At 51.4% G+C, this 16,522-nt stretch overlaps 2 non-coding genes and 1 pseudogene across 2 annotated transcripts; all 3 read left to right on the forward strand.

The window, feature by feature from the left end:
- The first annotated feature begins 6,007 nt into the window (after positions 1–6,007).
- LOC126988886 (small subunit ribosomal RNA) lies at positions 6,008–7,880 on the forward strand. Its single transcript, XR_007742615.1, has one exon. It is a non-coding gene; the product is annotated as a small subunit ribosomal RNA (ribosomal RNA).
- A 321-nt stretch (positions 7,881–8,201) lies between these two features.
- Positions 8,202–8,361, forward strand: LOC126988885 (5.8S ribosomal RNA). The gene has a single exon (XR_007742614.1). It is a non-coding gene; the product is annotated as a 5.8S ribosomal RNA (ribosomal RNA).
- A 542-nt stretch (positions 8,362–8,903) lies between these two features.
- LOC126988883 (large subunit ribosomal RNA) lies at positions 8,904–15,802 on the forward strand (annotated as a pseudogene).
- The last annotated feature ends 720 nt before the right edge of the window (positions 15,803–16,522 follow it).

Consider the following 16,522-nt stretch of genomic DNA (forward strand, 5'->3'; position numbering starts at 1 on the left):
GGAAGCACGTATTATATTAAAGTATAGGATATTATATGATTATTGATTATAATTCCATAAATAATGAAAAAAGGTTGGTTGCCTACTTGGCAAATCTTAAAATTATACATTAGGGTTAATGATTCTCTCTCTCTCTCTCTCTCTCTCTCTCTCTCTCTCTCTCTCTCTCTCTCTCTCTCTCTCTCTCTCTCTCGGATGGCATGTAGCAACGGCTATTTTTTTTGGGGGGGGTGGGGGTGGGGGTGGGGGGAGGTGGCGAAGGGAGGAACATGAATATTCTTCATGTCTGTCTGTCTGTCTATTTCCCTGGCTGGCTGGCTGGTAACAAAATTTAAAAGAGAGTTCAATAAGTTGTGTCATTTGGTAGAAATCTATATATGTTCCTTCATCTTAAGTTTGTTGATATCACACCCGTAGCGATTTCCATCTAGTTTGTTAATATCACACCCGTAGTATAGAGGGGTTGCACGTGACGTCATCATCAGCGATCAGCTGATCACTTCTCAGCTGCCCCGCAATGATCCGCCATTTTGGGGGGAACATATTTACCGCAAGAGAGCTTTTCCCCGCCATGTTACTGTGTTGGTGTTTGTGTTACTGGCCCATCTATTACTGTGTGTGTGTGTGTGTGTGTTTTAGTGACCCATCTATTACTGTTACTGATAGGTGCTACACTGCCACTCGCAGTAGGTAGACCGGGGCTGGCAAGTATAGGTCAGTGGGGTTTTTGGGAACCCCTTACGTTCTGATGCTCTTACTAAACACCGCCCGGGGATGCCCGGGGTTAAATTAGTCATATATTCATTGTTGTTATCATCAAATATATCCTGAAGTTTGATAATAAATGTATATACGGTGTGTCCACCATCATTTGCCAGCCTAACGGATAGTTATATAAGGAAGCCTAGCCTCACTGTCCAGATTTTTTGCATAGTTACCTAGATTGAGAATGAAGACGGCAGGCACGTGCCAGCCATCATCAGGGGGCAGGGGCTCAGCTGATCGCTCGTGTCCCCTAAAATGGCTGACAGTTGTTTTTCCCTAAAAGCGGTGTGACGTCAGTGCAACCCCTCTATAGTTGGGTGTAACCGACGTACATTTTGACTTTATCTCATTTTATTTTATCTCTTTTTTGACGTCCTGCCCTATAGCGATGGTAGGCTTTCCTTAACCCTACATTAGTATCCTGGGGTGTTTGAACACCCCACAAAGACGTTTTTGATCACCGTCTTGAATTAGCAACACTTAGATCCCTCTCCTTTCTAGTACCTTCCTGAATACGTGAGAGGAGAGACTACTGAAATGTTCACAGTCCCGTGCCAGGTCCTTTGATATAAAGACACATTTGTTTCCTCTGGGGTGTCTGGTCACCCCACGGTGCTAATAAACTGACGTTGTGGGAAACATGTGTGCAGTGACCACAGCAAACTGTTTGTAAGTTGCATGTAATGCCAAGATTCTGTATCAGGTGACGGATTCGAGTGATAAGTACTGGTGATGCTGTTGCAACAAGATTATCATCTAATGTGGTTTAGAGTTACCTTATTATGTCAGTGGGTATGGAGTAAATATATTAAGTTTTTTTCTGCAATTTCATGTTTATTTATTTATCAGATAAGTATGCACGTCTTAATTTTGGTAAGACATATTTTGTTTGTGTGTGTGGTTTAGGAAGCATGAATAATATATATATATATATATATATATATATATATATATATATATATATATATATATATATATATATATATATATATATATATATATATATATATATATATATATATATATATCTGTCACCCTGCCTGGTCAAACTCTTTCGCCTCTGCCTGTCAACATCTACCTTTCCTTCTTGCTGGAAGTATGCCTTCGTACAGCCTGTGCCTAAGAAGGGTGACGCTCCAATCCCTCAAACTACCGTCCTATAGCTTTACTTTCTTGTCTATCTAAAGCTTTTGAATCAATCCTTAACCGGAAGATTCAAAAGCACCTTTCCACTTCAGACCTTCTATCTGATCGCCAGTATGGGTTCCGCAAGGGGCGTTCTACTGGTGATCTCCTAGCCTTCTTAACTGACTCTTGGTCATCCTCTCTTAGCCGTTTCGGTGAAACTTTTGCTATTGCGCTGGACATATCAAAAGCTTTTGATAGGGTCTGGCACAAATCTTTGCTTTCCAAACTACCCTCCTACGGTTTCTATCCTTCTCTCTGTACCTTTATCTCCAGTTTCCTTTCTGACCGTTCTATTTCTGCCGTGGTAGACGGTCACTGTTCTTCCCCTAAATCTATTAACAGTGGTGTCAAACAGGGTTCTATCCTATCTCCCACTCTTTTTCTGTTGTTCATTGATGATCTTCTTTCCAAAACGAACTGTCCTATCCATTCCTACGCCGATGATTCCACTCTGCATTACTCAACTTCTTTTAATAGAAGACCCACCCTACAGGAACTTAACGACTCAAGGCTGGAGGCTGCAGAACGCTTAGCCTCTGACCTTACTATTATTTCCGATTGGGGCAAGAAGAACCTGGTGTCCTTCAACGCCTCAAAAACACAGTTTCTCCACCTATCCACTCGACACAATCTTCCAAACAACTATCCCCTATTCTTTGACAACACCCAGCTATCACCTTCCTCAACACTTAACATCCTCGGTCTATCCTTAACTCAAAATCTCAACTGGAAACTTCATATCTCATCTCTTACTAAATCAGCTTCCTCGAGGCTGGGCGTTCTGTACCGTCTCCGCCAGTTCTTCTCCCCTGCACAGTTGCTGTCCATATACAGGGGCCTTGTCCGCCCTCGTATGGAGTATGCATCTCATGTGTGGGGGGGCTCCACTCACAGCTCTTCTGGACAGAGTGGAGGCTAAGGCTCTTCGTCTCATCAGCTCTCCTCCTCATACTGATAGTCTTCTACCTCTTAAATTCCGCCGCAATGTTGCCTTTCTTTCTATCTTCTATCGATATTTCCACGCTGACTGCTCTTCTGAACTTGCTAACTGCATGCCTCCCCCCCTCCTGCGGCCCCGCTGCACTCAACTTTCTACTCATGCTCATCCCTATACTGTCCAAACCCCTTATGCAAGAGTTAACCAGCATCTTCACTCTTTCATCCCTCCCGCTGGTGAGGATTCCTGCCTACGACTTGAACTCTTTCAAGAGGAGGGTATCAGAACACCTCTCCCGTATTTGATCTTCCTTTCAGCCACCTCTTTTGTTTCTTTTTAGGAGCAGCGAGTAGCAGGCTTTTTATTATTTTTTTCTTATTTGTGGGCCCTTGAGCTGCCTACATTGTTGTAAAAAAAAAAAATATCTCTGTATGTATATATATATATATATATATATATATATATATATATATATATATATATATATATATATATATATATATATATATATTTCATAGCTAAGCACCAGTAAAACTACTTTTTATAATAAGCAAATCTGACTTATTTCTGTAGGATTTTAGTAATGAAACTCTAAATGAAAAGTATTCAGGTCGTCATGTTCTTTGACGATAATACTGAGGAAAGGGAAACGAAACTGTATGAAGTACTGTATACCTTTATCTTAGAAATGATCGTTAGAGTCCAATTTAGTGTGTGCGTGTGTGTGTGTGTTTGACCAATTCCTTTCCACAAATATTCTCCAATATCAGCCACCGCTACCGCAGTCATGAGATATCCCTCGGAATAGCTTCGAGAGAAAAGGAGCAATTTTGGGTGCCCACCTCAGTCCGTGCTCCCTATGTTGTTCACTCCAGTCCCACCACGAAAATCGGACTTTCAGGGACTGGAATGAGCGAGATAGGGAGCGCGGATTGAGCTGAGCACCAAAAAATGCTCCTTTTCTCTCGGACTGGAAGTGAGCAACATTCCTACACTACGCAAAAGTATAGTTAATGCGGTTCAACTGTAATGTGTACGGTGCTAATGAATTGAAAATACGAGCACTCAGTCATGAGATGTCCCTAGGAATTCCTTCAATTTTAGACGTATCTACGCTACGCAAGTCTGCCATGAATGTGCTTTCGGTGCTAATTAAAATAACCTACCGCAATCATGAGATATCCCACGGAATAGCTTCGGGAGAAAAGGAGCAATTTGTGGTGCTCAGCTCAGTCCGTATGTTGCTCACTCCAGTCCCACCACGTAAAGGCAGAACATTCTTTTCCTGGCAAGCTTCAATCGCGGCACTGGCGGGAAACAGGACTGGGAGGGCTGCTAGACATTGATTGACTGACTGACTGTGTAGTTGCCCAGTAATACTATAACGAGATCTAAGCCTGCTTGGGCAAGCTCTTGTGACGGAGGGTCACTCCTATGCCACAACCCGTGCCTTTTCCGCATTGATTGATTGATTGATTTAAATTAGGCGCTGCAACAGCCAGGGTCATATGCCGCCGCATTCAATGAGTTAAAAACTAATGAAAAGAAGAAAAAAAAACTAAACTAAAAGGGCTAAAAAAGTAACCTAAAAAAGTAAACAAAGAGCAAAGCCAAACAAAACGAGACGAAACAAATCACACAGAAAAATTGATAGGTTAGCACAGATCAACACCAAGGCGGCTAGGTTCATTACAAACAATTACACTCAAACGTCTGGAATCACAACACGGATCAAACAACTGATAAACATGGAACCTCTGCACATACGCCAGACAAGCACACAGACTTACACTTATTTACAAGATCACAAACATACTCACACAACGCAAACAGTCAACGTACTCCATAAATAGCAAACCTACAAGACTTTGTACCCCATCCCAGCCCAATAACCGCTAAGAACTCGGCTCCTAAAATTTCTAGAGCGAGGGGGATGATACGTTGCCGTGAGCTTCTAAACGCCGCAGTCTGGGAGTGCGACGACCAAGTCGATGGTGACCGTTCGGAGCGGCCCGCTCGCGAGGAATTGCGAGATTAAGGGGTACGGCTGGTCGGCGGCTGGGCCGAGCGAAACGGTCTTCCCGCTCCTGGCTCTCGCTCGCGCGGCCAGCGCGGGGATCGAGACCCCAGTGCGGGACGGTCCCCAAGGCAACGGTCGATAGTATGCCGTGGGGAAGCGAGGGTTGAGCGAGCCGGCGGCGGACTCGCTCCACAAACCCGCTCGAGCTTCCATAACGCTGTTTGGGGCCGGAGCGCGCTGCACCTACCCGAGCGACTAATCGTTTGCCAACCTCTCAGACCGGGGCCAGCAAACTTGGATGGGTTTAGTCTCTCGTGTTGCGCGCACCGACCTCATTAAACGCCGTTGAACTGTATCCTATTTCGGGCCCACCCTCCCGCGGGCCAAGACTCGGCATCGCTCACTTCCACCTGGAAATCCTCATTTTTCTCAGGTCGATGTTGATGTTGACAGCCAGGTCTTGCCCCCTCTCTTTCATGAGAAGCTTCTCGGCATTAGCTGCGGCTGCTCGTGGCGGCGCATGTTCTTACTGTGTTTGCCAATGCGATCAGCCTTCAAAGCAGCGACCCCTCTCTCTCGCTCTCTAGGCGATGGTAACTCCACTCTCCGTGCGCTAACGCATCCCGAGGGTGACGCCGCCGCACGCAATGTCGTCGGTTGGCACCCTAGTCTTCCCACTGACGCAGCTTCTGTCGAGCGGTCGGTTGGAACGAAGCACTCCACTCTCGCAGGCGACGACGGATGGCGGTGCTCTGCTGCTGCTGCTGCTGCTGGTATAGTCCGTGGTGCGTTCGCTCGCACCTCGACACAAAAGTATCATCATCAGCAGCAGTCTCACCACCACCACCACCAGTCTGCTGCTATATGACGAGGACGCGCGGACGACGACGAGGACGACGACGGCGTGGCGGGCATGGTTTCGAGCCCACGCATCATCTTCATCATCATCATCCGCCGTCTGTTGAAACCAGGGAAGCGGCGTCGCTGACCAGAGCTGTCCGACGCTGAGCGATCTCCTACTTTAGTAAGGCTTTAAGCGAGCGCGCGGCACGCCCGTCGTGCTCGTTCGCCGCTTGGCCGACAGCTAACGCCATAGCTACCTGGTTGATCCTGCCAGTAGTCATATGCTTGTCTCAAAGATTAAGCCATGCATTTCTAAGTACTAGCCGATTTAAGGCGAAACCGCGAATGGCTCATTAAATCAGCTATGATTCATTGGATCTGTACCCACACTTACTTGGATAAATGTGGTAATTCTAGAGCTAATACATGCACCACGTCTCTGACCGCAAGGGAAGAGCGCTTTTATTAGTTCAAAACCGGTCGGGCCTCGGTCCGTCACCCCACCGTGTTGAATCTGAATAACTTGTCGCTGAGCGCACGGTCTCCGCACCGGCGCCGCCTCTTTCAAGTGTCTTCCTTATCAGCTTTCGATTGTACGTTACGCGCCTACAATGGCTATAACGGGTAACGGGGAATCAGGGTTCGATTCCGGAGAGGGAGCCTGAGAAACGGCTACCACATCTAAGGAAGGCAGCAGGCACGCAAATTACCCACCCTCGGCACGGAGAGGTTGTGCCGAAAAATAACGATGCGAGACTCATCCGAGGCCTCGCAATTGGAATGAGTACACTTTAAATCCTTTAACGAGGATCTATTGGAGGGCAAGTCTGGTGCCAGCAGCCGCGGTAATTCCAGCTCCAATAGCGTATATTAAAGTTGTTGCGGTTAAAAAGCTCGTGGTTGGATTTCAGTTCTGGACTGACGGTTCACCGCCCGGTGCATACTGTCACGCTCCGAACAGCCACAACAGCCCGCTGGTCGCACGGGGTGCTCTTTATCGAGTGTCCCGCGTGGCCGGCAGAGTTTACTTTGAAAAAATTAGAGTGCTCAAAGTAGGCTATACTTACGGCCTATATGCCTTTGCATGGAATAATGGAATAGGACCTCGGTTCTGTTTTGTCGTTTTTTTTTAACCCGAGGTAATGACTAATAGGAACAGGCGGGGGCATTCGTATTGCGACGCTTGAGGTGAAATTCTTGGACCGTCGCAAGACGAACTACTGCGAGAGCATTTGCCAAGGATGTTTTCATTAATCAAGAACGAAAGTTAGAGGTTCGAAGGCGATCAGATACCGCCCTAGTTCTAAACATAAACGATGCTGACCAGCGATCCGCCGGCGTTATTCCCATGACCCGGCGGGCAGCTTCCGGGAAACCAAAGTCTTTGGGTTCCGCGGGAAGTATGGTTGCAAAGCTGAAACTTAAAGGAATTGACGGAAGGGCACCACCAGGAGTGGAGCTTGCGGCTTAATTTGACTCAACACGGGGAACCTCACCAGGCCCAGACACCGGAAGGATTGACAGATTGAGAGGTCTTTCTCGATTCGGTGGGTGGTGGTGCATGGCCGTTCTTAGTTGGTGGAGCGATTTGTCTGGTTAATTCCGATAACGAACGAGACTCTGGCCTACTAACTAGTCGACGGATCTCCAGCAATTGGTGTCCAGTTCGCAGCTTCTTCTTAGAGGGATAAGCGGCAACTTTAGCCGCACGAGATTGAGCAATAACAGGTCTGTGATGCCCTTAGATGTTCTGGGCCGCACGCGCGCTACACTGAAGGGATCAACGTGTCCTCCCCCTCCGAGAGGAGCGGGTAACCCGTTGAAATCCTTTCATGATAGGGATTGGGGTTTGCAATTGTCTCCCATGAACGAGGAATTCCCAATAAGCGCAAGTCATGAGCTTGCGTTGATTACGTCCCTGCCCTTTGTACACACCGCCCGTCGCTACTACCGATTGAATGATTTAGTGAGGCCTTCGGACTGGCGCTCTTGGATGCCGGGCCCACGCGGTTCCGCCGCTGGGCTTTCGGCGCCTCGAGCTGACGGAGAGATGTCCAAACTTGATCATTTAGAGGAAGTAAAAGTCGTAACAAGGTTTCCGTCGTTGAACCTGCGGAAGGATCATTAACGTGTTTGCCCGACGCTGGCAAAGACTAAAACCATACACGCTGGGTGGCCGGGACTCAGACTGTCCCGGCTATCATCCATTCTTCCCTCCCTTCGCCTCGTGCGAGGCGAAGGCGAGGATCAACCACGCGTCGCTGGCGTGAGGCGGGCAGAGCTTCCGACGCGCCAGCCGGCGACCACTCTTCTTAAACCAACCCTTTCCCGGGTGGAATAAGCATACAGTCAAACCCTAGACACAACGTCTTCCCACATCGTCTCCCGAGGCAGAGACGGCGGAAGTCTGCTGATGAGAGTCGGCAGCGTCCGACGTAAAACAAAAATATAACTTAACGGTGGATCACTCGGCTCGTGGGTCGATGAAGACCGCAGCAAGCTGCGTGTCTGTATGTGAATCGCAAGAATACCAGATACATCGACAAGTCGAACGCACATTGCGGCGGCGGCACTCTCATGTGCTGCCGTCACTCCTATACGAGGGTCGGATATACATTCCATGCATCGGCTTTGTCAGCTATGACATCGACCGCATTGGGGAGTTTCGCCTGTTGCTACTAGCGGGCGTTCCCTTAAGGCCATGAATGGTTACCGGCCGCGTCACGTCTCTGACGGGCGCGTACGTCGGTGACACGGAGCTTACGAACGCAGCGGGGAGGAAGAGAAGCAGGTGGTCTCTTCGGGACTGCCTCCTCCTCCTCCTCGTCTGCTGTTGTCGCTATCCGTGTCCTGTCTCGTTTCGGAACCCCAACCTGTGCCGCTATGAGTCGGACGGGCTAAGGTGGCTCTGCTTCGCGTGATAGGCAGGAGAAGGCGACCGGGCCGGTTATTTACTCGACTAACCCGGATCACCCTACCTCTCCTTGCTGCGAGCAGACGCAAACAACAATGGCGTCCCGCGTGTCTGTGTGCACCACCACCGCCGACTGGCAGCCATTATTCAAAGGAAGGGACCGACGAGCTGGAGAGCGAGGCAACTCCTCTCCTCCCGCCAGCAAGAAGGATCTCTTCTTGCTGCTGCTCCAATGTCGACCTCGTGTTAGGGTAGAGTACCCGCCAAATTTAAGCATATTAATAAGCGGAGGAAAATAAACCAACAGGGATTCCCTTAGTAAGGGCGACTGAACCGGGAAAAGCCCAGCGCATAACCTGGCGTCGTGACCCGGCGCCAGGGGTGTTGCGTTTCGGAGGGTCCGGCACGCAGTTTCTCACCGCCTAAGTTATGTTTGAAAGCGGCCACTACCCATGGAGGGTGACAGGCCCGTGTGACAGAGCCCGCGAGGGTACGCGAGAGATTGTCGGAAAGGGCCTCTCCGTAGAGTCGGGTAGCTTGAGAATGCAGCCCTAAGCAGGTGGTAAACTCCATCTAAGGCTAAATATGACCACGAGACCGATAGCGAACAAGTACCGTGATGGAAAGTTGAAAAGAACCGTCTTGAAACAAGGACAAAGGAGTCTAACATGTGTGCGAGTCATTGGGCGCACTAAACCCAGAGGCGTAATAAAAGTGAAAGAGGGGCGTCCCGGGGCCTTCGGGCCTCGGTCGGCGTCCTCAGGGCCGATCCTGACCGGCTGCCGCTGCCGAGTCTCCCATCCCAAAGCGGGGTCGAGGGGGGTGCGCGGGGTGAGTCCCTTTCCCCGGTCGCTTACCTCCGGCCTCGCGGGTGCTCGGTGCGCACGGTGGTCCGTCTCCTTCGCGGGAGGCGCTTGTACGCAGGGGGGCGCAGGGCCGGGACTTGCCATTCGACGCCGTCGTGCAAATCTGTTGTTGGCCTCTCCGGCGTTGCTAGGGCTGTCGGTTGGCGCGCCGCGCGTCAGGCGGGCTTCGGGTGGGGGTTTCGGCTCTCATCCGGGTTCGTCCCGCGCGGTTTTGCCTTCCGATCCTGCTCTGTCCGGAGTGCCCTAGCACGCGTGCTGTCGGCAAGTACCATGAGCAGACATGTTGGGACCCGAAAGAAGGTGAACTATGCCTGGCCAGGATGAAGTCAGAGGAGACTCTGGTAGAGGTCCGTAGCAATTCTGACGTGCAACTCGATTGTCAGAGCTGGGTATAGGCTCGAAAGACTAATCGAACCATCTAGTAGCTGGTTCCCTCCGAAGTTTCCCTCAGGATAGCTGGTACTCGCGGAAACGGAGGAGTTTCATCCGGTAAAGCGAATGATTAGAGGTCTTGGGGACGAAACGTCCTCAACCTATTCTCAAACTTTAAATGGGTGAGATGCCGAGCTTGCTTGAACGCTGAAGCTTCGGCGACTAATCCGAGTATCTAGTGGGCCAATTTTGGTAAGCAGAACTGGCGCTGTGGGATGAACCAAACGTCGAGTTAAGGGGCCTAAACGAATGCTCATCTAGACCCCATCGAAAGGCGTTGGTTGCTATAGACAGCAGGACGGTGGCCATGGAAGTTGGAATCCGATAAGGAGTGTGTAACAACTCACCTGCCGAAGCAACTAGCCCTTAAAATGGTATGGCGCACAAGCATTCTCCCGATACTCCACCGCCGGTGGCACTAAAGGCCAAGCTCCCCTCTTCACCGGGGGGAGCCCAGGCCTCCAAGCCCCGGGGAGTAGGAGGGTCGCAGGGGTGAGCGCTGAAGGGATCCGGCGCGAGCCGGCCTGGAACCGCCCCTGTTGCAGATCTTGGTGGTAGTAGCAAATAGTCGAGAGAGACTTCCCTTGAAGGCCGATGTGGAGAAGGGTTCCATGTTAACATCAGTTGGACATAGGTTAGTCGCTCCTAAGCCCAAGGCTAAAGCCTTATCCCACGCTAGAGGCAACGGCCAAGCGAGTTGTAGTCACTGCTGCTTGCGGTGGCGGCTCATCCGTGGGAGATTCTTCTCAGTTGCCGATGGGAATTCGTGGCGAAAGGGAATACGGTACTTATTCCATAACCAGGCCTGGATGCCAACCGGGGCTAGGTTCCTTCTTGGGCCGGCCCTTGGTGCAGGAACCCGGTAACGGGAACCAACTCGCGTCCATCGGCGGTGGTCCGGGGAAGAGTTTTCTTTTGTTTAAGGCGCCGTGACCCTAGTAACCACTCGCAGAGCGAGAGGGTGTTGGTAACACGGTCCGCCGTAGAGCGCCGCGGTTCTTGCGGCGTCCCGCGTACCACTGCCGGTCCGTGAAACATGCGAGGCACGTAACTGCATGGGGCGAAGCGGGGTGGTCTGCTGCTGCTGCCCGCTGCCGGGCGTCGTTCTGCGGCGTCACGGCGCGGCGCACGTACGCACGCGGCCTCCGCGATGCACCCCAGTTTCAGGGCTGTGCGTACCCATATCCGCAGCCGTTCTACAAGGCAAGAAGCCTCTGGTCAATAGACTAATGTAGGTAAGGGAAGTCGGCAAATTAGATCCGTAACTTCGGGATAAGGATTGGCTCTGAGGATCGGGCCAGTCGGGCCTGTGCGGGAAGCGGGCCTGGGTTCGGGCGCTGGACTGGGCTCAGAGGCTCTGAGCTGCGCGCGGTGATGGGTGATGCCGTCTACCCTGCGGCGCCGACGTCGCCGGTGTCCGCCCATCCACAGTGTCTCGCCTTCCCCGGTGGCGGCGACCCATTCCAAATGCGGCCTCGCGTCGCGCTGTCCTTGTTACCAGCTCGCCGGTGCGGCGGTGCTTGTGTAGTCCGGGTTCGCAAAGGCGGCCGGCGGGTGATCACCGCGTCGTTGGTGGCCCTCAGAAGCCCCGGCGTGGCGTCCTCCGTTCGCTCCCGGTCCCACTCCGCCGTCCGCGCTAAAGCCGGCGCGGCGGGGCAGCGCGCGTTGGGGAACCACCGCAGGGTTCGCGCAGCGCCGGTCGCAGGCGGGACACGCTCATGCAAGGTGGGGCCAACGGCCCGGCGTGCGGCGGCTCGCATTTCGCGGTGGCGGCTCTAGCCCTCTCGCCACTCGTGCCGAGAGCTCGGACCGGCGTGTCTCCGGCCCTTCCGTGGAACGCGCTAGGCTGCGTTGGGGCGGGGGCTCCGGCTCTCTCTATCGCCGGCTTTCGGCCGGTTAGGTAGCAGCAGCAGTCGTCCCTCGCTCCAAACCCACTTCGGCTGGCGCCCAGCGATCAAATCAGAACTGGCACGGACCAGGGGAGTCCGACTGTCTAATTAAAACAAAGCATTGCGATGGTCAGAGATAGATGTTGACGCAATGCGATTTATGCCCAGTGCTCTGAATGTCAAAGTGAAGAGATTCAACCAAGCGCGGATAAACGGCGGGAGTAACTATGCCTCTCTTATGACTCTAAATCCTAAGAGTATCCCGAAGTTCGAACCCAGGAGACCTGGGGTAGACCAAAACCATAGTTACTTTTGGTGAGTGGCTTCCACGTGGTCCCGCTGGATACGCTGGAACGCTCACCTCACAGCGATAGCTTTCCTACTTCTCTTATTTTCGCCTATCCACAGCCAGGATGGCGGAATCTGTCGCCGGTCGGGTCCAAGACCGCTCCCCTACCTGTCCCGAGTGTGACTTGACCTACGCCTCCTTCGCGGGGCGCAGGCTTCACCAACGTAGAGCCCACCCAGAGAAATTCCATGCGGCGCTTTTGCAGGATACAGTGACCCGGCAGAGGGCCAGGTGGGACCCGGAAGAGGACAGCCTGATGGCTGCCTTTGAAAGGGACCACCCTGAGCTCTCGGTCGCGGAGCTGTGCGCGTCAATCTGCACACAAGTTCTCCCCCACCGTACTCCTTACTCGATTACTTCCCATCGTAAAAACCGACAGTACCAGGACTGTCTGCGATCACTGCGCAGGAGTCCGCGGCGGCCCCGTACACCTAGGGACGCCGTTGGTAGGTCCCCCGTAAGGGCACGGAGGGGAGTGTAAGAGCTGAAGAGCGACCCGGGTTGAACTGGACGCGCAGCCAGTAGAAGCCCCGGTAGATTTAGATCTCGCGCTCAGCCGCAGTGGAGAGGCGGAAGAGGCCGCACCGACGGAGGATGACGGGGAGCTCGCCAGAGCCCTGGAAGATTCCGTTGAGGCGGCCTCAGAAAACCTCTCCATTCCCAAACCAAGGCATCTGGCAGACATCCAGGCACAATTTGATGCCTGGATTCCTTCGCGCCCCAAACGTCATCACCAAACAAGATCGGGGCATCACGCAAACCTCACTCCATCGAGGTTGAGAAGGAGGAAATATGCAGCCTTTCAAACCCAGTATCGAAGGGACAGAGGCCGGGTGCTGAAGTAGGTATTGAGTGGGGATGATCTTCTCAGAACCCCGGCCCCCCCTGAGGGTTCTTTAACCTTCTGGAAGGGGCTGTTTAGTCGGCCGAGCCCAGAGGACCGCCGGACTCCGGATCCCGTTAGACGGGTCAGCCCATCAGTGATGGGCGCCGTCTCGGAGGAGGAGGTCGAGGCGGCACTGAAGGCCACCCCCAAAGCAACGGCACCGGGCCCCGACGGTCGTCTCATTAGCGACCTGGCGGGGCTCGGGTATGCCAAGCTTACCTGGGTGGTCAACGGGTGACTCTGGCTCGGGGCTCTGCCCCCCGACTGGGTAAAGGGCAGAACCATTCTGCTGCCCAAAGTGCCATCTCCATCGGCACCAGGGGATCTCCGGCCCATCAGATTTACTCCCCTGATCACAAGGCTCATAAACCGGATCCTAGCGAGACGGCTGGACCGGGATACGCCTCTGCCCGCGCAGCAGAAGGGCTTTATGAGGGAGGAGGGCTGCGCCGCAAACATCGCTGTTTACGGTCGATGATCAAGTCGGCGCAGCCCCTCTGATCTGTATGTTGCGTGGTGGATTTTAAAAAGGCGTTTGACTCAGTGAGTCACCCATCCCTGCTGGCAGGGTGCAGGAGGTGGGGTTTTCCATCTAGACTCACTGAGTATGTCTGCCAGATGTACGGAAACGCTGCTATCCAAATTGACGCAGGCGACCCCACTAACATCACTAGGGGCGTCCTGCAGGGGGACCCCCTCTCCCCCTACTTGTTTAATATCTGCCTGGACTGGGCCCTAGCTGCACTCCCCAACAACATCGGGGTACAGGCGGGTACCATTAAGATCGGGTACCTCGCCTTTGCCGATGACGTGGCGCTACTGTCCTCGACCCGCTCGGGCCTGCAGGCTTCATTGACTAAGCTTGCGGAAGCCGCTGCGCTTCAAGGCCTTGAGGTGGGCTTGGGCAAGTGCGCCACGCTAGGCATTGCAGCCAACAAGAAAAATAAGACATGGGCCCAAGACACAACCCCCTTTACCATCTTGGGGAGGCCAATCCAAGCACTGGCACCCGGGGAATTTTATAAGTACCTGGGTGTCCAGATGGGCCTCGGCGGAGGGGCAACGGCGTACCAGGCACATGAAGACCTTGTGCGAAAGCTTGGTAGGCTATTGAGAGCACCGGCACAACCCCAGCAGAAGCTCTGGGGCTTAGTGAACATCATAGTACCTCAGCTGCTCTACCCGCTGGTAAACATGGCGGCTACGACCTTCCAGCTAGGCCGCATCGACCGGGCCATCAGGCGGTTTGCCCGGTCCTGCCTCCACCTGCCGATGGATACGCCCCTCGGGTATTTCCATAAATTCAGGGGTTGCGCTACTTAGCGTAGACCCATGAAGAAGTAGGCGACGTTTGTGATCTTGTCTCCTACATTACTATAAATTAAATAATTAATTAATGAAGTAACCAATGTTAATAAATTAATTATATTAATTAAGATTTACTTTAAGTTATTCAGTTTAATTAGAATATATATAAAAGACTAAATTAAGATGTTCTTGTATTAAGTAAAAACTTTGCACAGAGAAAAAAAAAGACAAATGCCTCGTCATCTAGTTAGTGACGCGCATGAATGGATTAACGAGATTCCCACTGTCCCTATTTACTATCTAGCGAACCCACAGGCAGGGGAACGGGCCTGCGCCTAACAGCGGGGAAAGAAGACCCTGTTGAGCTTGACTCTAGTCTGATTTTGTAGAGAGACATCAGAGGTGTAGCATAAGTGGGAGGTCGTCACATCAGGGGCTCGCTCCGTGCGGCCGACAATGAAATACCATTACTCTGATCGTTTCTTTACTTACTCGGTGAGACGGAATCGGAGCTTCCCCACGTGGGATTGCCTCCTGTTTCTAGCCTAAAGCGGCGGAAGGGAGGGCGCGCTTGGTTTCGGCCTTGCGTTAGCCTGACCAGGCGTTCGCGACAGCCGCGATCCGCTCCGAGGACATTATCAGGTGGGGAGTTTGACTGGGGCGGTACATCTGTCAAACGATAATGCAGGTGTCCTAAGGCCAGCTCAGCGTGGACAGAAACCTCGCGTAGAGCAAAAGGGCAAATGCTGGCTTGTGGCGGCCAAGCGTTCATAGCGACGTCGCTTTTTGATCCTTCGATGTCGGCTCTTCCTATCATTGTGAAGCAGAATTCGCCAAGCGTTGGATTGTTTACCCATAAAAAGGGAACGTGAGCTGGGTTTAGACCGTAACTCAGACGGGTTAGTTTTCGTCGATTTTGGGGGGCGGGGGGTGGGGGGGATTCCTTAAGTAACACGAGTTTCTCACATGAGGTAGCGACCCCTAAGAGTGTTCTCATCTCACCCGGGCTTGTTAGTTCTCGGACTGGAGGTGAGGCTTTTTCGATGCTACTTAAGCCATAGGAGCCCATGTTAGAAGAAAAAAAATTGTCTCACGTGAGTCCCAAGTGAGAACAGGTCTCACTTTTGGAAGATAAGTCTGTCGCGGGACGGAGCAAAGGGTCCTAATGTCGCTACAGCCATAACCACTGGATCTAATGGAACCATGCTCTTAAAAATATTAACACTGTCTTTTTTCGTCAACATAACTTCAATAACGTTGGTATACAGCGTCATTTTATATTACTTCTGTAATTTTCTACATTACTTTTGATTTAATTATCTAAAATCAGTTTTTCTACTTTTTTACGGAAAAAAAGTGTCTTTTTTGCGTGGTCTAAAGTATAGAAACATCTAAAAAAAGATTTCCTTGGCGTATCCTATTTATTTCTGATTTGTATTGATTTTGGAGGAAAAAAAATGGAGTGAAGTTACTTTGACACTGCCACGTGTTTCTTTTCGAATTTCGCCCTGATTCTCAGATATGTTGAAGATGACAATTAGTACTTTATATTAATACAAATTACAACATTGTACACCGTTTTTTTTTATGAAAAGTTATTGTAACCCGAAAAACTAGATCGTTTGTGTTATCCGTTGTATTGTTTCGACCTATTCCATTTTAGCAGCAGAAGGTATTGCTTTTTTTTTTGTACAAGTACACTTAATTTCGCTTCTCTGGGCCGATATTTACTTAGATGTTTTACAGGTTGCCATATTTTTTTAGCCGCTTGAGCCAGGTGTACGTAGACTCGACCAAGGTCCAAAGAAGAGACAGGTCAACGCACGAGCTGCTCAATAATTGTCATGACCCGCGCATTGACGTCACAGGGTTCGTAGGCCGGAGGTCTGAGGTGACGAGCTGGGTCAGTTGGGTGGCTGCTGGGCAAGAGTTCACATCTCGCCAGCACCTCGCTCTCTCTCTCTCTCTCTCTCTCTCTCTCTCTCTCTGTGTCGCGCCGAAATTTGCCACAATGCCTAGTTGTGCAGTGCGTAACTGTGACAATTATCATGCTAAAGGAAAATCGGATTATCATTATTTTCGCTTTCCGAGAGATAAAGACACTTGCGACAAATGGATTCAGCTG

Source organism: Eriocheir sinensis, unplaced genomic scaffold (assembly GCF_024679095.1).
Source record: "Eriocheir sinensis breed Jianghai 21 unplaced genomic scaffold, ASM2467909v1 Scaffold10, whole genome shotgun sequence".
NCBI classification, from domain to species: domain Eukaryota; kingdom Metazoa; phylum Arthropoda; class Malacostraca; order Decapoda; family Varunidae; genus Eriocheir; species Eriocheir sinensis.